General features: G+C 32.1%; 1 long non-coding RNA gene across 1 annotated transcript; it reads left to right on the plus strand.

Moving 5' to 3' along the window:
* Positions 1 to 13,771: 13,771 nt before the first annotated feature.
* On the plus strand, positions 13,772 to 16,467 carry LOC114332346 (uncharacterized). Its single transcript, XR_007698282.1, has 3 exons — positions 13,772 to 14,550; positions 15,183 to 15,340; positions 16,283 to 16,467. It is a non-coding gene; the product is annotated as an uncharacterized LOC114332346 (long non-coding RNA).
* Positions 16,468 to 20,274: the final 3,807 nt, after the last annotated feature.

Below are 20,274 nucleotides of genomic sequence, written 5' to 3' on the forward strand. Positions count from 1 at the left end.
TATATAACTTGTCAAAGTGAACACCATGAGCAGGTTTAGCTTCAGATGAAGATAAACTACTCGTCAAAAGTTAGGGATATAAAAAATTATGCTCATTGCGCTACTTTTTTTTTATTGTTTTAGATTTTTCTTTAATATTTATACAGTTGTGCACATGTTCACTCAAACTTATTTTTTGTACTTATACCGGGTGGAAGAAAAGAAACGTTTTTCTTATGTAAGTTTGAGGGAGAACTAGGTACAAATGTGAGTATACATCAGATCCTTATTGTAGTATTATATTTTGTGAACATTTTGTTTTTTGAATGTCCCTGACATCTTTAAAAACAAAGACAATATACGGTTTTGTGGTTTAACATGTGTTTTTAACGAAACAAATGTTTGAGACACTTTGTAGGAAGGAAAAGTCACTTATTATGTTGTAGTCTAATATTTTGCGAATAGTTTATATTTATAATTTCTCTGATATCTTTAATAGCAAACAAACTAGACGGTTTTACTCTATAATATGTGTTTTATCTTATCATGTCTTATCATACTACTAAGCTGAATTTCTACACATAGTGCGAAAGGAACAGAGTGTTTAAAGAAAAAATCTGTGTAATATACCTCTCGCTATTTAAAGAGCCTCCATGTAGATACCAAATCTGTACTTATTCTCACGAAAATTACACCCCAAAAGATTACAGAGCCTCCATTAAACAATCTCGCCTCTCTTATGTTGCCTGTGCACACCGCTTACCTGGTCAACAAATATCTCTTATAGGTGTTAACTGTATAAGTTTTGTTAACTGTTATTTTTTTTGTTAATTTAGTTTTGGTTCAGTTAAAGCACATGTTAAAAAGTAAAACCAATTATCTTCTTTGTTTCTAAAGATATCAGAGAAATTCAAAAAAAAATGTTCACAAAACATAACACTACAATACAATTCCAATGTATACTAAAATTTGTACCTCGTCCTCCCTACAGGGTGTCACAAACTTAACATAAGAAAAACAATCCTTTCTTTCTCCCGGTATAAGTACAAAAAAAGAAGATTGAGTAGACCTTTGCACAACAATGTAAATACTAAAGAAAAATCCAAAATAATAGAAAATTAGCGGAATCCTTTAATCTGCTCACGGAAAAATCAACTATGAAAATTAGCATAATTTTCGACATCCCTAACTTTTGACGGTCAGTTTATCAATACAATATTAGTGAAATGATTTGGAAATATAGTTTTATTTATGAAATAAGCTTACGAATTACACTCATGCTTGCAACGTTGCAAACGTCACATCTTTGATACTTTATTTTTAAATAACTATTTTACCTTATTTTCTTTAATATTTCATTAATAATTATCTTCTTCTATTTGGTTTACCCATTTCCCCTTTAAAAATTGGTTGGCGTCCGTTCTATAATAGGCAACCCTATTTACATTGTATCATCCCTTGTGTTCCATGTTCGTTATTTCAAATTTCGGTCCAAGGTACGTTGTTATGTCATTTTAATGACAGTGATAACCCCCATATCTCATTCTTAAAATGGAGGGTAATGTTTTAAAAGGCAGAGCAGCTTCAAAAATAAATCATTTCTATTTCAACAAATCTTCCTCTTGGGGTGAGTTACATATAGTTTTTTTTAATAATTTCTTACAGTCATTATATTCCATCCATTCCATTCCTTCTTATAACATTTTTTATATCTAACCTTCAAATGTTCTCTCATGTGTTTGGTTTTTATATTTTTTTTCATCTATTAATATGCACGTGTGAATCAAATTTTAACTATTCTCCTCATCTTAATTTCATTTAAGTAATTTGTTCTTGTCATCTGCTACTCTTTATGATTATATCTTGAAGAATGGTAGACTGGCACACTTTGGTTATTAACTTCTTGATCGTTGATATGTGTTTTACTCTTCTAGTTTTTGGGATAAAAATCAACGTCCTCCCTCCGGGAGTTTCAGGAATCCTCAATCGCCGGCGATATAACAACGAGGGACATGTCATCTAGACTGCAACCACATTCCATCTTGACTGCAACGAACCAACACCTGTAGGCCTGGTGGCCTAGAACATCCACGTCTCCAGAGCCAGTTGCATAACCAGCAGCAGTACCATTCAACATCAAGAAGATACCATCAGCTACCAAAAGCCATAAGTATAATCCAGAATTGTTAGTTTTTGGCAAGAATTTGAATACATTTGTTAATGCAATTTACCAAGTCATATTTTTATTATATCTTTATGAACAATAAACATGATTAGTTAAAAATATTGTTGTTTTGTTTGCTACGATTCTAAATTTTTATAGTTCATATCTAAGGTTAGGACAAGACGAACACACACCTGAGTGACTGAGCTAAGCTAAGGGTGTAACGATGGCTATCTTAGTGGATTGGGGTAATATTTTCGAATATTATTTCAATTAGCTGGGTAGTCCATCGCTTATTTCGTTTCATGCTTTTAAAATTACCGATTTGTGTTGCCCTCGTGGCACTTTGATATAATTTCACTCCCCTTCGGGTCAGGAAATTAAAACTGTCAAAGTGCCACTCGCAAGACCAACTAAAAATATTGATGAACATATTATCAGAAGAAATTCACAGGCTGGACTTGGACATTATTTTTTCCAAAACCAAAATCATGGTATTCCAAAAGAACCCCCATGAACAATATACAAATAAATGGTATCACCCTTCTGAGTTCCCAAAGCCTTATATACCTGGACAGAGAGCTAAATAGTCAGCCAGACCACTCAAAAGAAATTACAAGACGCATTGAAATAGCAAGATCTGATTTCATGAACATCTGAACATGAATCTCAAGCTATCGGTCACAATAAGATTGAGAGGACTAAAATGTTCAGTGTGGTCTCTATTACTATATGGCTGTGAGACCTGGACAGTAAAACAGTATGACGCCAACAAACTGAATTCATTCTAAATGTGGATGTACCACCGAATGCTAAGAATAAGCTGGACCAGCAGAACTACGAATGAAGAAGTACTGAGAATAATGAACACAAGTCCTCATCTAATCAATATGAAAGACGTCATATTTAGGACACATAAAGCGCCCAAGGTAATTTGAGCAGGTCAGGTAATATTAGAAGCAAAATCGAAAGTAAAAGGGGTGTAGGAAGAAAGAGGAAATCCTGGCTCCGAAACATCAGAGATTGGATCCACACAACAGGGAATGACCTTATTCATCAAGCCCAAAACAGAGAGAAAGCCATATTGATCGCCAAGCTCAATAGAGAAGGCATTTAGGAGGATGAGGAACTACAGTTGCAGTTATGTACATATTAGTCGTTACGATTTCTTTCCTAATGAGACTATGCTAATATTAAGGGACTTTTGTTACTCATTACGAATATCCTTCATGGAAACATTTCACCGACTCCTCCATTCTAATTGCCTAAAAAGTAAATACATAATTAGACAAAACAAGTATAAATGAATAGAAGTAAATATCTATAGATCATTTGAAAGATATATAATTTATTTGTCAACTCTACTACGGATATTAAAAATATTTCTGAAATCTCTCCTTCTTATAGCAACGCCGAGATTTTCATTCTTAGCATACAAATATAGTGAAGCCCCGCATCTTGCCAGGCATCTCGCCGGGATACTCGCCGGGTATCTCGAGACGCATCTGGCATCTCGCCAGTACCTACTCATTCTATAAAATATTACGAAAACATTCAGTCACTAATAGTACGGGATCCGAATATAGGTCGATCTGTACCCATCTGCTTGCCGGATCAAACATTGTTTTTATTAAATTTCATACATAGACAAATATTTCTAGCATGGGTTGCCTATCAAAATCGTGTCATAGCTATCCTTAAGGGGGAGCTGTAAGGGTTGAAATCAATATTCCAAGGACAAAAAAAATGTGCTTGAAATATTGATTTCATCCCCTACGGCCTCCCTTAAGGATAGCTATGACACGATTTTGATAAGCAACCCATGCTAGAACTATTTGTTTACGTATGAAATTTAATAAAAACAATGTTTCATCCGGCAAGCAGATGGGTACAGATCGACCTATATTCGGATCTTAGACTATAACTATTTTTATAGATGCATATGACATGATAGAACATTTTGGAGGATTAAAGGAAAATCAATATTTTTGGTATGTTTCATTACATTATATAAATATTGACAATTCCGTATTCCGTTGGATACTAAATAATTATTAAATTTTTAACGAAATCCTAAACCTTAAACCGGAAGCTAAAAGTAAAAATTCAGTTTTATGTTTATATTATGACCATTATTATGGTCTTTCCTATTAACCAATAGATGTATGTAATATAAAACCAACAACCAATAAACATCAACGCGTTTAAAGAAATTAATAAGCTATTTTAAAAGGTTACTTTTAATTTAAACTAAACGAAATTGTGGTAAGATATTTAAATAAGAAACAATTTTTCATGCAGGTCTACTACATAATCACAAATCTAATCGAAATCATCCATGAACGAAGTAACAGTATTTCTGCCGGTATTTTCACTATTAGGTCATCAACCGCCACTGTTGCCACGTACTCTGTAAGCTATCTTTGTTATTTATAACATATTTTATAACATTGAAATGAAATTTAACGTTTAGGTATGATACTCGTTATAAGCAATTCTTTAACTTATTTAAAAAATGAAAAAACATTATAAAGAGAGATATTTCAAATGAAAAAAAAATGGCTAATAACACTTGACAAAGAACAACTACTTTATTATATTTAAGGGAATAGGCGCAAACTTTCGGCTCTAATGGTATTTAAATTGGATTCATTTTTTTCAAATGCTGAGAAAACATAAGTATTTTTGAAAAATTTAAAAGCAGAATGAAAGATTACGTTATTACCGAGGGCCTAAAGTCCCGGAAAACTTTTATAATGTTTATTTGGACTTCATTAAATTGCGGGGTCCGAGAAGTTAGCTACAGATACAAGGAAATGAAGGCCTAACAGTGTTGCCATGTGTTCTTAGAATAAATCGGGAAAGAGCATGTGATATGTTTTTATTAATTTATTTATTGACAATAAATGTAAAACATTAACTATGTAGATAAAATAACGACAAAATTTTTAAAATTTTTAATGTTCTCTAATTATCTCGAAATACCAAGATTTTAGTATCAATAATAAAGTTAAAAAGTGTAAAATAAGTAAAATTCTGCTGCTTCAAGATTTTACTATATATTTTTTGTTTATTATAATCTATATGAAAATGAAATTTGTAAAATAAAGTGCAAAGTAAGTAAAATTCTGCTGTTTTAAGATTTTACTATATACTTTATTTATTATCTATATAAAAATAAGATTTGTGTAAATAATACATTCGCCAATACAATAATTACAGATTATCTAGTAATATTATTACATAGCATCTTTTCAGTTGAACTTATAGCAATCGAAAAAACTCTAACATTCATTAAAGACAAAAATATTAAAAAGCTGTGATAATAAGAGACTCCAGAATATATGCAACTGAAAATACAGATATACAAGTCCACAGAAATAATAAAGCTGTGATACAGGCTTCAGACTATATGCAACTAAAAATACAGATATACAACATACAAGTCCACAGTACTATTATAGGAAAAATATATAATTTGTCTAAAATGGAAGTGGTAACTATTTATATGGGTAAAGGGTAGGTATATATTTTTTTTGTATAAATATATAATATGTATTATAATTCCATAACAAAACGTCAACCTGGTAACAAATGTAAATTAGTGTTGTGTATTATAATGTAATGTTTATTATTATTAATTAAAGTACTTATTTGAAATGACAAATATCGCGATAATAATGTGTTTTATTTATCAAACCGACAAACGCAGAAATTAAAAAAATTGCTATTTGTAATAATGGTAGGGGAGCAAAGTATGCTAAATGTGCAGTCACTCGAGCGCTTTGGGGACCTATTGGGTTGTGAAGAGTAAGTCCTAAAACCAAAAAAAGTTAAGTAAAGTTTTCCATTTTAGTGGGCGCTTGCCATTTTTTAATTTAATTTTCCATTTCCATCAATCGTTTTTTCCGATTATAACGCCATCTATCCATAATTCGAAAAAATGTTTCGAATAAAAGTTACTTATTTTTACGTAAGGAATCGAAATCTGAAATAAAAAATGAGGGTTCCCATTTAAGATTTTAAAGTAACCCCCCACCCCACCTCCGTGGGGGGTCGTGTTTGGCGCCATTCGATAGATTTTTCAAAAATATTGAATAAGTGTATTTTACAGTTTTCGATCTGATGTTCATTTCGCGAAATATCGTGGGATTCGTATTTAAAATATTAAATTTACCCCCCACCCCTCTCCGTGGGAAGTCGTGTTTGGTATCATTCGATAGATTTTTAAAAAATATTGAGCACATATTTTTTAGTTTTTCGATCTGTCAATCATTTCGCGAAATATTCGCTTTTTTCTTGTGAAACTTTGGGACTCCCCCATTACCTTACCCCCGGCTCAAATCGTCAGATTTTTGAAATATACACTCTTTTGCATGTAGTTAACTTACCTTATTTTAATCTGACAATTTCGAGTTTTTTTAAGGATAGATTTTTTTTTCGGGCCCCCCTTAACGAGCTCCCCTGTGTTAAGAGCCAATTTATGGTAGAGGTACATGTACAGGGTACCAGGTTTCTCCCCATATGTTAATCTGACGCGCTCGAGTAACTGCAAAAATCCCCGCTTGGGCTCCCCTACCATAAGTATAAATAATTTACATAAAACTGTCAGAACATTAATAATTAATTAAAAGAAATATATGTGAATCTAAAGTGAATCGCTCTTCCCGCATTTGCGATATGTTCCAAAGTCTTTCACGTGCTACAATAGTTGTAGGCATTTTAATATTTTAAAAAATACAAAATGAACACAAAAATAACGTACTGACGAAGTAAACACTTTTCAGTAACTAAAAGCATTTCAGGTACATTCATTTCAAATAATAAAAAGAAATATAATATAATAAAAAGAAAGTCATAAAATGCATATCTGCGGAACATCTGTGCAATCTGGCAAACGCAAATTTAAACGTTCTCACTCTATTGCCAAATCTACTCAGTAACCTATCAGGACAATTGCCACAAAACAATTTCTAATAATTAACTGCAATTAATATCAAAACAAACAACAAATATGTATTCGTTCGTATTTTACATACATTAAAAAATAGCAAAATCCACAAAATAATGTAAAAAAGATAGTTTTCAAAGCTTTCTCTGTATATTTGAAGCGTGCAACATACTATACATTATATACATTATAATCACATGGCAACACTGTCAAACTTCAATTCAACGTTCTATGAAAATCTAATGTGGCTAACTTCTCGGACCATCCAATTTAATGAAGTCCGTTTATTTTACAGGGATTAAAAGAAAGAGAAAATTTAGTGTGATTTTAAATTTTATTCTAAGGGACTTTCGGCCCTCAGTAATAATTACGTCTTTCATTCTGCGTTTAAATTTTTCAAAAATACTTACTATTTTTCTCAGGATTCGACCCCCTTAAGTACCTATGTATCAGCTCATGATTATAGGGAGCTCATTCGAGGAACTACAATTTATAATGGAGGAACTCGCAGACAGCATCGAATACGTCGGTCGGCCTGAAAATGAACGTGAGAAAAAAAATAATGACAAACATACAGTAGGAAAAATGAAAGAATACCCATGAACGAACATATAAAACACGCTGTATTTTCCTGTCACCGTGTCACGCAAAAAATTGGCCAGCGCAAGTACATGTAATAATTATTATTTTTACATGTACTTCCGCTGAGAAATTTTCTTTGTGACACGGCGACAGGAAAATACAGCGTGTTTTATATGTTCGTTCATGGGTATTCTTTCATTTTTCCTACTGTAGATGACCCCAGACGTATAAATGGCAGTGATATAGAAAAAGTTCACGAATATATCTACCTAGGCCAAATCCTGAAACTTGACAAATAGAACCAAAGTGCGGAAATTACTGGGAGAGCAAAACTAGCATGGGCAGTATTTGAAAAACTTAGTTGGATACTTATGAACCGCAAAAACCCCAATACTTGAGGAGCAAAGTGTTCAACCAGTGCATCCTTCCTATCATGACATATGGATGTAAAACCTGGACCCTAACCAAGGAACACATGAATAAACTAGCCACAACAGAAAGAGCAACGAAAAGAGCCATGTTAGGTATACGACTGTCAGATAAAAAGAGGAACGACTGGGTAAGATCAAAAACAAAAGTCGAGGATATAAAAACAAAAGTTGCCAAATTTAAATGGAGCTTCGCAGGCTACACTGCTAGGCAAAAAGACCAACGTTGGAATGCAGCAATACAACATTGGATACCTTAGCAAAGTAAACGACCGAGAGTAGTGGCGGCTCGTATAACTTTAGGAAGGTAGTGCCAGAATCCGGGCAGCTGCCTAAATTTTTTGTGGCGGTTTTACGATATGGTCAAAAAGGATATAAAATATAAATAGAGTATCACGATAAGCTGAATTTAATTGGGTTTTTATATTTAACTTACCAAGCATTGAAAAGCTAAAAACGTTATTCATGTGCACTTTAGATTTTTCATGGGATTTCAATTTCTCCCATATATGTACAAGATCATCGGTGCCTTTGTTTGACCAAGTCTCGTCACCTCCAAACAAAACGCATACAAAACAGAAGAGTTTATTAGTTTGTTCGCAACCACACAACCAGCTATTTTTATCATAAATAATTTTATTAAACTTACGACAGCGAAGTTTTTGTCCATTTCCACTTTGTTTTTCAATTTTTAAATCGGGTAAAGGCCGACCGAGTTCTTTAATTTGTAGTTTTTTTTTCTAACGAAAAACCACCAAAAGAGTTTTTTAATATACTAATTTGATTCATTAAATTAAATACGACACCCACGATCACAACGCACTAACTAATAATTACAAATTAAAAAATATAGTAGAGTATAAACACAAATATACAATACAGTAGTAGACAATAAACACAATAGCGTCAAGCGAACGCGTAAAGAAACTAGAAATATGTAGATCTAAAACATTGTATCCACTAACTTCCACTAACTTCCTTTTCGAGACTTCGAACCTGGCACGGAGACTCCAATTTAAACGTATGTTAAAAGTGCAATACCGCTCTCTCTCTGTCACTTACACAGGATGCTCATACAATCTTTCTCTTTTCTCACGAGCCACTATGCCGTTCGGCACTGGGATTTTTATGATTTTCATCCTTTATCCGGTCAGCTGTGGGTGGCCAGAGTCGGTAGATTTGCATTGCGCTACACAGTTGCCAGATTTGATATAATTTATAAAAATAAAGAGAAATATTCACAAAAAATTAAACAGGCATTAAAATGTTTTTAAGATAAAAAATATGTTTCTGCATAGTTAGCAAGGTAGTGCCATGGCTCTATGGCACTACCTCACGGGCCGCCACTGACCGAGAGGAAGATCACATAATATGAGGTGGGTTGATGATATTAAAAGAGTAGCCGGAACAAATTGGAAATGTTGCTCAGGATAGAGACCGATGGAAGAGTTGGGAGAGGCCTATGTCCAAACGTGGACGATAGAAGGCTAAGAAGAAGTATGTATGAGATATGTTGACCTAACTTATTCTTTCTCATAGTTCTGTATTGGCTATTCTACTAAGAGATATATTATATCTTCAGAATATTTATTAGAACTTATTAGAAGCCAATTGAACCCTCCAATTGACCCATAAACAACAATTAACCTAAACGCATCCTATTAACTTTACCCAACATTGACACTAGAGCGAACAAATTCTATTAATCACCCCAGAATTCAATGAGGGACTAATTCATTAGGACCAGTTAAAACTACATTACTACAAACCTAAACATATATGATATGGTTCCGGATATCAACATCTAAAACTCAAGGTAAAAGATAATTCATAACGTCTACTTGCTTTCGTAGCGATAGGAAGACACAATCTAGGTAAAGATACTAGCAAGCGCACTATACGCATAGTATAGGGTATGCTAAAAGGTAAAGATACTGGCAAGCCCGCATCTACTCGTGGTAGAGGGTATGCACAAAAGGTAAAAGGTAATAAAAATCCTAACTGTAATACCTAAACTGTACTATTGACGTGGTCCAATTCTTTACTCACGACAAGCACAGAGAAGGACAAATTCTTAGGACTTTATAATAATCAAGATAAAGATAAGATATACATTCAATCAAGATATAGATAAGAGATAAACTCATCAAGGTAAAGGTACGAGATAAACTCAAACTAAAGGTAAAGATAAACTCACTTCAGGTAAAGGTAAAGATAAACTCGCATCTACCTTTTCATATTTAAGGCAGAAGAACATCTACCAACATAATGCTCAGTAGGGAGACAAATAAGGTAACTCACATACTCACAGCCACTAATCCAAGCAAGTGGTAGAGACAGGTAACCAAACTTACGGTAATAAGATATGTTAAAACTCAAATCATTTAAAAGATAACAGCATAGGAGATGACAACCAAGTTAAACAGACTGACTTACTGCTGAATATCAGAACGATCCAATTCTACATGACACATTCTAATTTCAACCTAAGAGATACTCTAGGAACAACTTATAGATATTAATATATTTTTGAGCCAAGTGAAATGCCCAAGTCCAGGGTGATCAGTCCTGAACCCACGCTAAACCCTGACACAGTAAGTAAGTGAATGCATAAGCTTTATGGCCATGGTCCACGAGCTCATGCAACCGTCAATCAAAGAAAATATTATAGAAACGGTTTCCTAACTATCCCTATAAATATCTATCTAACCCAGAATTCAAGATGGGGAAAATTCCCATTATCCATCCTGCACTCCTATGATATATAGTTTGGACTTTCAGAGACAACCAACAGCAAAATGAACAAGTCCATAAACTAAGATATTAACCAACATTAAGATAAGATAATATAAGATAAAATAAGATAAAAGGCATAACAACAGATGTTAACCAGGTAAACAGAATAGATAAATAGATCATAAATAACAAACTGGCCCTCACAATTTAATCTTCATCTGAAGATGAACCATCTGAATTGTCAGACAAGTTATGTGGACCTACAGTCTTATCCTCAAGTAAATCTTTGACATGAAACCTTCCTAGTTTCCTGCCGGTGGACGTTTCCTTCAACTCATAAATCAAAGGGGAGATAACCTTAATAACAGTGCAAGGTATGTATTTTTGACACAACTTGGCAGATTGGAAATTCACTTTATCTGACTTGACAAAATTTTTCTTCAGAACGGAATCTCCGACTCTGAACGATAAGGCTCGCTTTCTCAGGTCATAACGGCACTTATTTCTGTCATAAGATGCTTTCAAACGTTTGCGAACATCCGTATATATGTCAGGAAGATGCTGAATATCTTCTAAGCGGTGTAACTTATCTGATATTGCAGGAAAATTAGTGGCATTTTCTGAGATTTTACCAAAATAATCACCAGAAAGAGGAACATGACGACCAAACATTAAGTAAGATGGAGGACATTTGGTTATTTCGTGAGAAGAAGTCCCATAGCTTGCTCCCAATTAGACATACTCCCATGATGACTTGACTGTGGCTGTAGTGGTTTCCCTAGGTGGTCAAATAAGGTCTATGACTTCATGGTAGGGTTTCTCCCAAATGGCTAAAAAACATTCCCAGTTTTATTTCTCATTTTAAACATGAGCAAAAAGTAAAGGGAAGAAGAAATAATTGAGGAACTTTTTAGAAGCAATAGTATAGAAAAACCGACCATTAAAACTGGAACAAAAACCAATCTCAGGTAACCTTGAACTGTTTTGAGTGTGAATACATGGACAAATGACATTGAAATGATTTATTTGAGGAAATATCTGTAAAAATATATTGAATTTATAGAAATATTGGAGGTTCAATAAATTTAAAACCTACAGAGAAATGATAATTATTTCTAATATTAATTGAGAATTGCATATGTTTGGTTATGTCTAACCAAAAAATATATTAATATATAATTTTCCTTGAATGAATATTCAATAATCGAAATAATCTACATAAAATCCAAATAATGAGTTGACTAAGAAATTTAACAATGAACCTAATATTTTAAATATTCCACAACAAAAAAAACACATGACAATGGCTAATTAAAAATTATTACAAAAAAAATAAATCTCACCGAATGATTCCTATTAGGCTCCAACAGGAGTTGTCACACACATGTCTCCCTAACTCGACAACCCTTGCTGGTAACTTTTTACTTTATTTTAAATTTCTTATGTGATAAAATAAGTTGGAGGAAATCATCCGCCATTCTATATGGTATATCTATTCGACACCACAGCTCACAGTCAAGTCAAGAACGAGAGGCGTTTCTCCGCCAAGGTAAACGTCAAATTCTCTCAGAACCCGAATAATTCCCGATAGGTGGAGTACGTTCCATCACCGAGGTATGACGTCACCTCAGTGGTCCTATACGAGAATTTAAATGAGAGACCGAGGGAAAATAATAATAATAATAATTATTAAAGAGCTACTTTCGTAACGTGACCGTTACAATCCCCTTCTACTTGGGAAAAAAAAAATTTATCCATAAAATTTTTTTTCTTCTAAACTTCAAAATAATAACAACTAACTTTGCAATACATAGTCTAACAATCCACGTTGATTCGCAAGATTACTTCTAAATATAAACTAATGATCAAGTAAAAATAAATATATGACTTAAATTCATACTAAAATGTTACTATGTTACTCTCTGTTACCAATATTAATATTGCTTCAAAAACCAAACAAACTAAATATTGTACTAAAGTTCATAATAATAACTAAGTGTCGAATTGGGCACTAAAACCAAAATTGAGCTATCCATGGACATCAGATTTATAAAGGATATATCCAAGGACGGAACAACCAGGAAAGGTGTGAGCCAATTCGAACCATATCAAAAGTAAATGTACCAAAGTGAATAAAAAAATCAGTAACTAAAATAAGTAAACACTTAATCCAAAATTGAACTAACAATGGACACCAGATTCATAATAGTATATCCAGAGAAGAACAATCAGGAAGATTTATGGAACAACTCTCACTAATGCCAAATAATAGCAATAATAAACATACCAAAGGAATCCAAAACTCAATAACCAAAATAGATGTGGAATCGGACACTTAATCCAAAGTCTAACTATCAGTGGACACCAGATTCATAAAAGGCATATCCAAAGAAGAAAGACCAGGCAAATTTATGGACCAATTCACACCAATACTAAACCACATAAACAGATCAGGTCTACGTACACCCACATCCGGTGATACGAACCTATCCAACCAAATACACAAAATAAATGAAGAATCGGACACTTATCCAGAATCGGACTATCAATGGACACCAGATTTATATAAGAGTATATCCAAAGAAGAACGATCAGGCAAATTTATGGACCAATTCTTACTAATACTAAATAAACTAAATTATTGGATCCAATGGTAACTAATACTGAACAAAATAAATAAATTAGGTCTACATACACCCTCATCCGGTAATATGAACCTATCCAAACTAAATAATCAAAATAAGTCAGAATAAATATTGCTAACAGACTAAGTAACAGAGATGTAACCTAACTAAATCAAAGGTAAGATAAATACCTAATGTGTATTGACTAAAATATTATAGAAACTACATAAACTAATTCGTGCTGGTATTCGCGAACTATAGCATGTTGCTACAACAGATGTATGAGAATAACCAGACTTAGATAAGGTACTAACCCTAACAACACACAACATTCCAGGAATGTACTACCAAAGTTCTATCAATATTTGAATGTCCTGGACATTTAGGGAACATTCGGTGAACATCTGTTTAAATTATTCCTGGAATGTTACCATAAGACATTCTGTGAACATACTACCAATGTTCCTATATTTTAAGTTGCGAAATAATACATACGTGTAAGAGATACAACATTACTTATAACATACCAGACAAACTAAGTGACATTTTAGGCCTACAGTGCAATAATATGTCAAATTTAAAGAGTTTCCCAAGATTATAAACATACAAATGTAATAAAAATTATTGTTCGCGAATATTCAATTTGGAATGCGATTTTGTTAATAAAAAAAATACTTATGCAAAACCCAAGAGAGGCATTTATATTTATTTCTTTTGCGTTCATTTTCAAATTCGCCGTGCATATATTTTTGTGCATGGCGCTTGAGAGGGCATCACGTGACTAAAAACGACCAACCAACGACCTCGCTTCGGCCATCTTGGCATCTTCATCTTGGCGACCTTGCCTTGCCGTGGATTGTTTTTAGTTGTTTGTATTATTTGTGCTTTTTAAGAATATTTTTTTAATTCGGATACTTTTATAATAGCTTTAATAGTATTATTAACATAGTGCATAAAATGGTGTCCTGTTTTTAACGCAGTTGGAGTAGCAGAAACAAATGTAGATAAAAAAATCTGCAGGAATAACGTTTCAATTATGACAGAAGCTCAAAACAAATGACTGTGAATGAAAAGCCCTATTAAAAGGTTAGTATGCAAATATGTAAACGAAAGCATGCCCTGTATTTCAGAAAATAAATTAATACTATTAATACCCTAATAATACTATTCATAAAAAATCTTAGTAACGTAGATATAACAAAGTGAATAAAAGGCATAAATCAGAAGAATTATTATTTTATTTTATAAGTTAATAATTGGTCATATCCATTTATTATTTTAATAATAATTGTGAATAAGCCACAAACTTCGCTTATTCCTAACTAAAATAGTAAATAGAGATAGGTAATAACAAAAGGATTTGTAAAACTAAAATAATTCTTTTTGCGTTTTTGCTAGTGTATGCGTTTATAAATAGGATGGTAGACCACACACTATAATATGCAGTACCAACTAATGAATACACAGAATATTATAGTCGATTTGCTAAACTCAGTCTCAGTACTAATTACTGTAATTTTGGCAAAATTGGCCAAAAACAAAAAAAATTACCTACTAAAATCACTAGCCAGTTGTGTCTGAGTTTGGGGAACCGACTGTACTAATAAACAATTTCTAAGCTGTTTTATAATAATTTTGTGAGTTCATTAATCATATTTTTTATTTAAAACTAAAATTTGTTAATAATGCTTAGTAATGCATATATTTTGTATTTTTAGCTTTCCAGAAGATCCTGCGAAGAAGACATGAAGTATAGATCAGATTTGTTAATAGAGGAGTATGTTCAAAACACTTTTTAGAAAAAGATATTGACAGAACTTCACTTTCATCTGTTCGTTTGAGAGACTGTGCTGTTCCAATAGCTTATGTCACACAGGTATATGCATAACCTAATTAATAATACAGTCCGTACAATATAGATACTGTTGTAATTCATTATCTACATCGGAGATCTAAGTTGACATTGTTGCCCAACTACAAAAAATTTTTGAATTCATTTTAAGTCAAATATATCACATAATTATTGCGAAGTAGATTATACAACAAAACAGATTAATATTCAATGTAAATAAATAAAAACATCAGAAATCGAAAACAAGAATTAAGGTATAATCTTATGTTACAGTTATTAAGGTACCAAGGGTATTATAGGGATATACGTTGACCGAAAGCGTTATTATTATAATACCTGTGGTGCCTTCAACGTTTAATGCCCGACTAAATTATTCTTTATATGCGAAAAATTTGAATGAATTTTGAATTGATTAGTTTTTAAATAAGTACATTTACCAGTAACAGTAGTAACGTAATTGTGGTAACCATAGTTTTACTTAGGTTGATATTTGTCAACTTGACAGTATCTAAGTCGTTATTTAAATTTAATGCCCAAGGGCGTTATATCGTACTTAACAGACTTCGAAATGTCATTATTTGTCAAATAGTGTACCAGTAGGACATTAAAGTAAATAATAAAAACAATAAATATAATGAATACTAAATACTTATTTGTTTGTGAAAAATCTATTTCTTTGTGGCTTTTTTGTAATTAATTATTCTAATGGAGAAATAAGCCACAATTTACTTGAAAAAATAATTTTATTAAGGTTTCTACTTCCACATCGGATGTTGTTGTCAAAATACAAAATGTTCATTATTATTATTTTATTTATTAAATATTATTTATTATTTATTTAAATATTATTTAATATTTATTTTTTTATTATTATTATTTATGCATATTATTACCTGTAAATAATATTTCTTCTGATTGTTAATTGTAAAGGATAGAAAAATTACCTTTTATTTTATTTTCTTTTAGAATCAGCTGAGAGAAGTGGTCTACAAAAAACCAGAAAGGAAACGGAATATGTGGCTACGAAAAGCAAAAGAAAGGTTTACAAAGCAAATGTGACACATTTTTTTATAATATTTAGGAATGTCAGCAAATTATATTAAAAAATGTATGTAAAGATTTTTTGCAATAAAAATGTTTATATTTATCAAGGATGTATTATTTGGTATGGCCATATATCGTCAGTGATGTGACAGTACCTCCTATCTGTTTTTTTCAAGAGATTTGTAAGATAGACTAAAAACTTGTTTCGGCCACCTCCTGTTTTCATATATTTTTTGACTTGTTTTGCAGTAAATTCAACTATCTATTTACTACAAAAAAGTCAGAATACGTACGAAACCAGAAAGTGACCTTAAAAAATGTTTTTCGTCTCCTGCAAACCTCATGAAAAAACATATAGGAGGTATTGTCACATTACTGACGATATATTTCAGTGAATGTCTAAAAAATATACTGTGAATGTTCAAAGAATGTTCGTAGACATTCATGGAATGTTCTAACAAGACATTCAGTCTAAAAATATACTGTGAATGTCCAAAGAACATTCATGGAATGTTCCAACAAGACATTCAGTCTAAAAAATAGACTGTGAATGTCCAAAGAACATTCGTAGACATTCATGGAATGTTCCAGCAGAACATTCTAAGAATATTTAAAATGCTGACACAGCACTTTCCTGGTACTTTCCAGGGACATTCGTGTGCATTTGGGGACATTCCAGGAATGTTTTCAATGTCCTGTGTGTACATTCTAGGAACATTCATGGAATGTTTTGTGTTATTAGGGAATATAAGAATAAGTAAGGAAGAAAACAGAATGAATGGTGAACTTACAAGGTCTATGGCACTATGATAAATAATAGGAAGAAAAAAAAATATGATAAGTGATAGGGAAAAAAATTGACGAGAACGAGCACAATTTTAAATAAAACTGCAAATTCATGCGTTCTCACATACGTACATAGAATTATTCAGGAAATATTCCAGAATCTGAATAACAAAACTAATGCCTACGAAAAGAAGTGGGAATATACTCAAATGAACAACTCATCTGTCTAAACACTCCAAATACTGACTTAACGAACCTACTATGTATAGGGATGGCCTAAGCATTGATTTATAAACAAGTGCGCAAGATATTTATCCATGTTTACTCATCAACTCAAAGTACAAACATACTATGAAGCAAAAGGCCTAATATGAACTAAATACTTCCCTATTAAATTGTAAAAAAACTGAAATAAGTAAACTGATTACAGAAAAATGTTTAGGAAATGTAATGATGAAAAGACATCTGCCTACTCTCCCATGAGGACATAGATTACGAAACCGGACAGCAGTGATCAGTTGCTGAATTTCGAACCCACGTATTCACCAACTTTGAGCATCAACAGACTAAGTAGTTTCTAAGAAGAAATATGAAAGACTCAAGAATTCATACATACTTACATCAAAATTCCAAACTAATTCCAGAATCATACTGTGTAGGATAGAAGGATATAAATTATTATAAAGTGTTTAAGATATTGGAGACAAATAATGTTAATAGAGTAACCCAATAACAAATTAAAAACCACATCTTTCCAATATGGCAAATTCAATAATAAGATATAAATATGATAAAAAAAAAATTAGTAAGTAATCAAATATTCCAAATAATATAACACATAACCTGAGATAAGTAGTGCATAACATACAGTTCCATAATAATATCCATATTAAACAAGAGTACTTGTATGAGCTTACCTGTCCAAATAAGTATATAAATATATAATAATTCAACAACCCTTCTAACTTAAGGGGTTAGGTGTGCAAAAACTAAACAAAAATACAAGTGAAGTTCTGATTAATTGTATAATCCTACTGACAGGATTAGCAATTAATAACATTGACTCATAATAATAATTACAATGCACCATGCCTAATACCAAAAAAAAATTAAATTCATACATAAAGTACTACATAATAATTAAATTAATAAGTAATAAATTAAAAGTCATCAACAACAAAGCCAAAGATGAAATCAAGCAATGTATGTAGGTACCTGCATTATCAGATGGTAAAAAAAATTAGACTAAAGTTTCTAACCATACTAAAGATTGAGCTAAGCTAAAGACAAACAGAAGAAGAGATTAGCTTGAACACCACTGTTAAGGTAATCTTCTTCTGAACTTAATAGAAAAATAGTATCAATGTTTCTAACTAATAAAGAATTTATATTAAAATCTCAACCTAAAGTATCTGTCTGATTTATATAAGCGGTATATAGTACCCATGTTGATATATTATTCTCAAAATTAACAAAACTAGAAGCTGAGATGGATAATGGAACTACTTAACTATACAATTTATCATTGTAATGTTTAACACTACCAACTAAAGGAAACTGACAAAGATGAAAATACTACAAATAAATAGGCCCAAGCCTCACTAAGGGAAAATACAATAATGAAGTATGCAAGTTAAATATACAAGGAATGAAATAGAAATGAAGTTGAGATAAATACCGACGATGACATAAATTAACCGAACAAATGGAATAAAGCAAATAACAGTAAAATATTTGGGAAACAAGCTAGTAATATTAAAATATAAATTTACCCGAATTACATAAACCAATATCAAAGCAATAATAAAGTATTAAAAACCTAATTTTCTCTAGGCTTATTCCTGTGCACAAGAAGTTACCGTAGATACAAAGTTTGGGAACCAAATAATCTAATATACAAATATGTCAAAAAAAACCAGAGGTAACCTAAATCTGGAAAAAAAAACATAGTGTATTTAACAGATAGTCTGAAATATAAAAAAACCAATAGTTACTAAAACACCTCACTAAATGTTCCCAAACGAGGTTGCGGTTGCATCCTAGAAAATGATGCACCAGGATGGTGCGACCCCATGACTCCTGTAGGCCCAGGTGCCAAGACGAAAACTGAGCTGGAACGCTCCCATAGCTTGCTCCCAATTAGACATACTCCCATGATGACTTGACTGTGGCTGTAGTGGTTTCCCTAGGTGGTCAAATAAGGTCTATGACTTCATGGTAGGGTTTCTCCCAAATGGCTAAAAAACATTCCCAGTTTTATTTCTCATTTTAAACATGAGCAAAAAGTAAAGGGAAGAAGAAATAATTGAGGAACTTTTTAGAAGCAATAGTATAGAAAAACCGACCATTAAAACTGGAACAAAAACCAATCTCAGGTAACCTTGAACTGTTTTGAGTGTGAATACATGGACAAATGACATTGAAATGATTTATTTGAGGAAATATCTGTAAAAATATATTGAATTTATAGAAATATTGGAGGTTCAATAAATTTAAAACCTACAGAGAAATGATAATTATTTCTAATATTAATTGAGAATTGCATATGTTTGGTTATGTCTAACCAAAAAATATATTAATATATAATTTTCCTTGAATGAATATTCAATAATCGAAATAATCTACATAAAATCCAAATAATGAGTTGACTAAGAAATTTAACAATGAACCTAATATTTTAAATATTCCACAACAAAAAAAACACATGACAATGGCTAATTAAAAATTATTACAAAAAAAATAAATCTCACCGAATGATTCCTATTAGGCTCCAACAGGAGTTGTCACACACATGTCTCCCTAACTCGACAACCCTTGCTGGTAACTTTTTACTTTATTTTAAATTTCTTATGTGATAAAATAAGTTGGAGGAAATCATCCGCCATTCTATATGGTATATCTATTCGACACCACAGCTCACAGTCAAGTCAAGAACGAGAGGCGTTTCTCCGCCAAGGTAAACGTCAAATTCTCTCAGAACCCGAATAATTCTCGATAGGTGGAGTACGTTCCATCACCGAGGTATGACGTCACCTCAGTGGTCCTATACGAGAATTTAAATGAGAGACCGAGGGAAAATAATAATAATAATTATTAAAGAGCTACTTTCGTAACGTGACCGTTACAAA

Source organism: Diabrotica virgifera, chromosome 5, assembly GCF_917563875.1.
Source record: "Diabrotica virgifera virgifera chromosome 5, PGI_DIABVI_V3a".
Lineage (NCBI taxonomy): Eukaryota > Metazoa > Arthropoda > Insecta > Coleoptera > Chrysomelidae > Diabrotica > Diabrotica virgifera.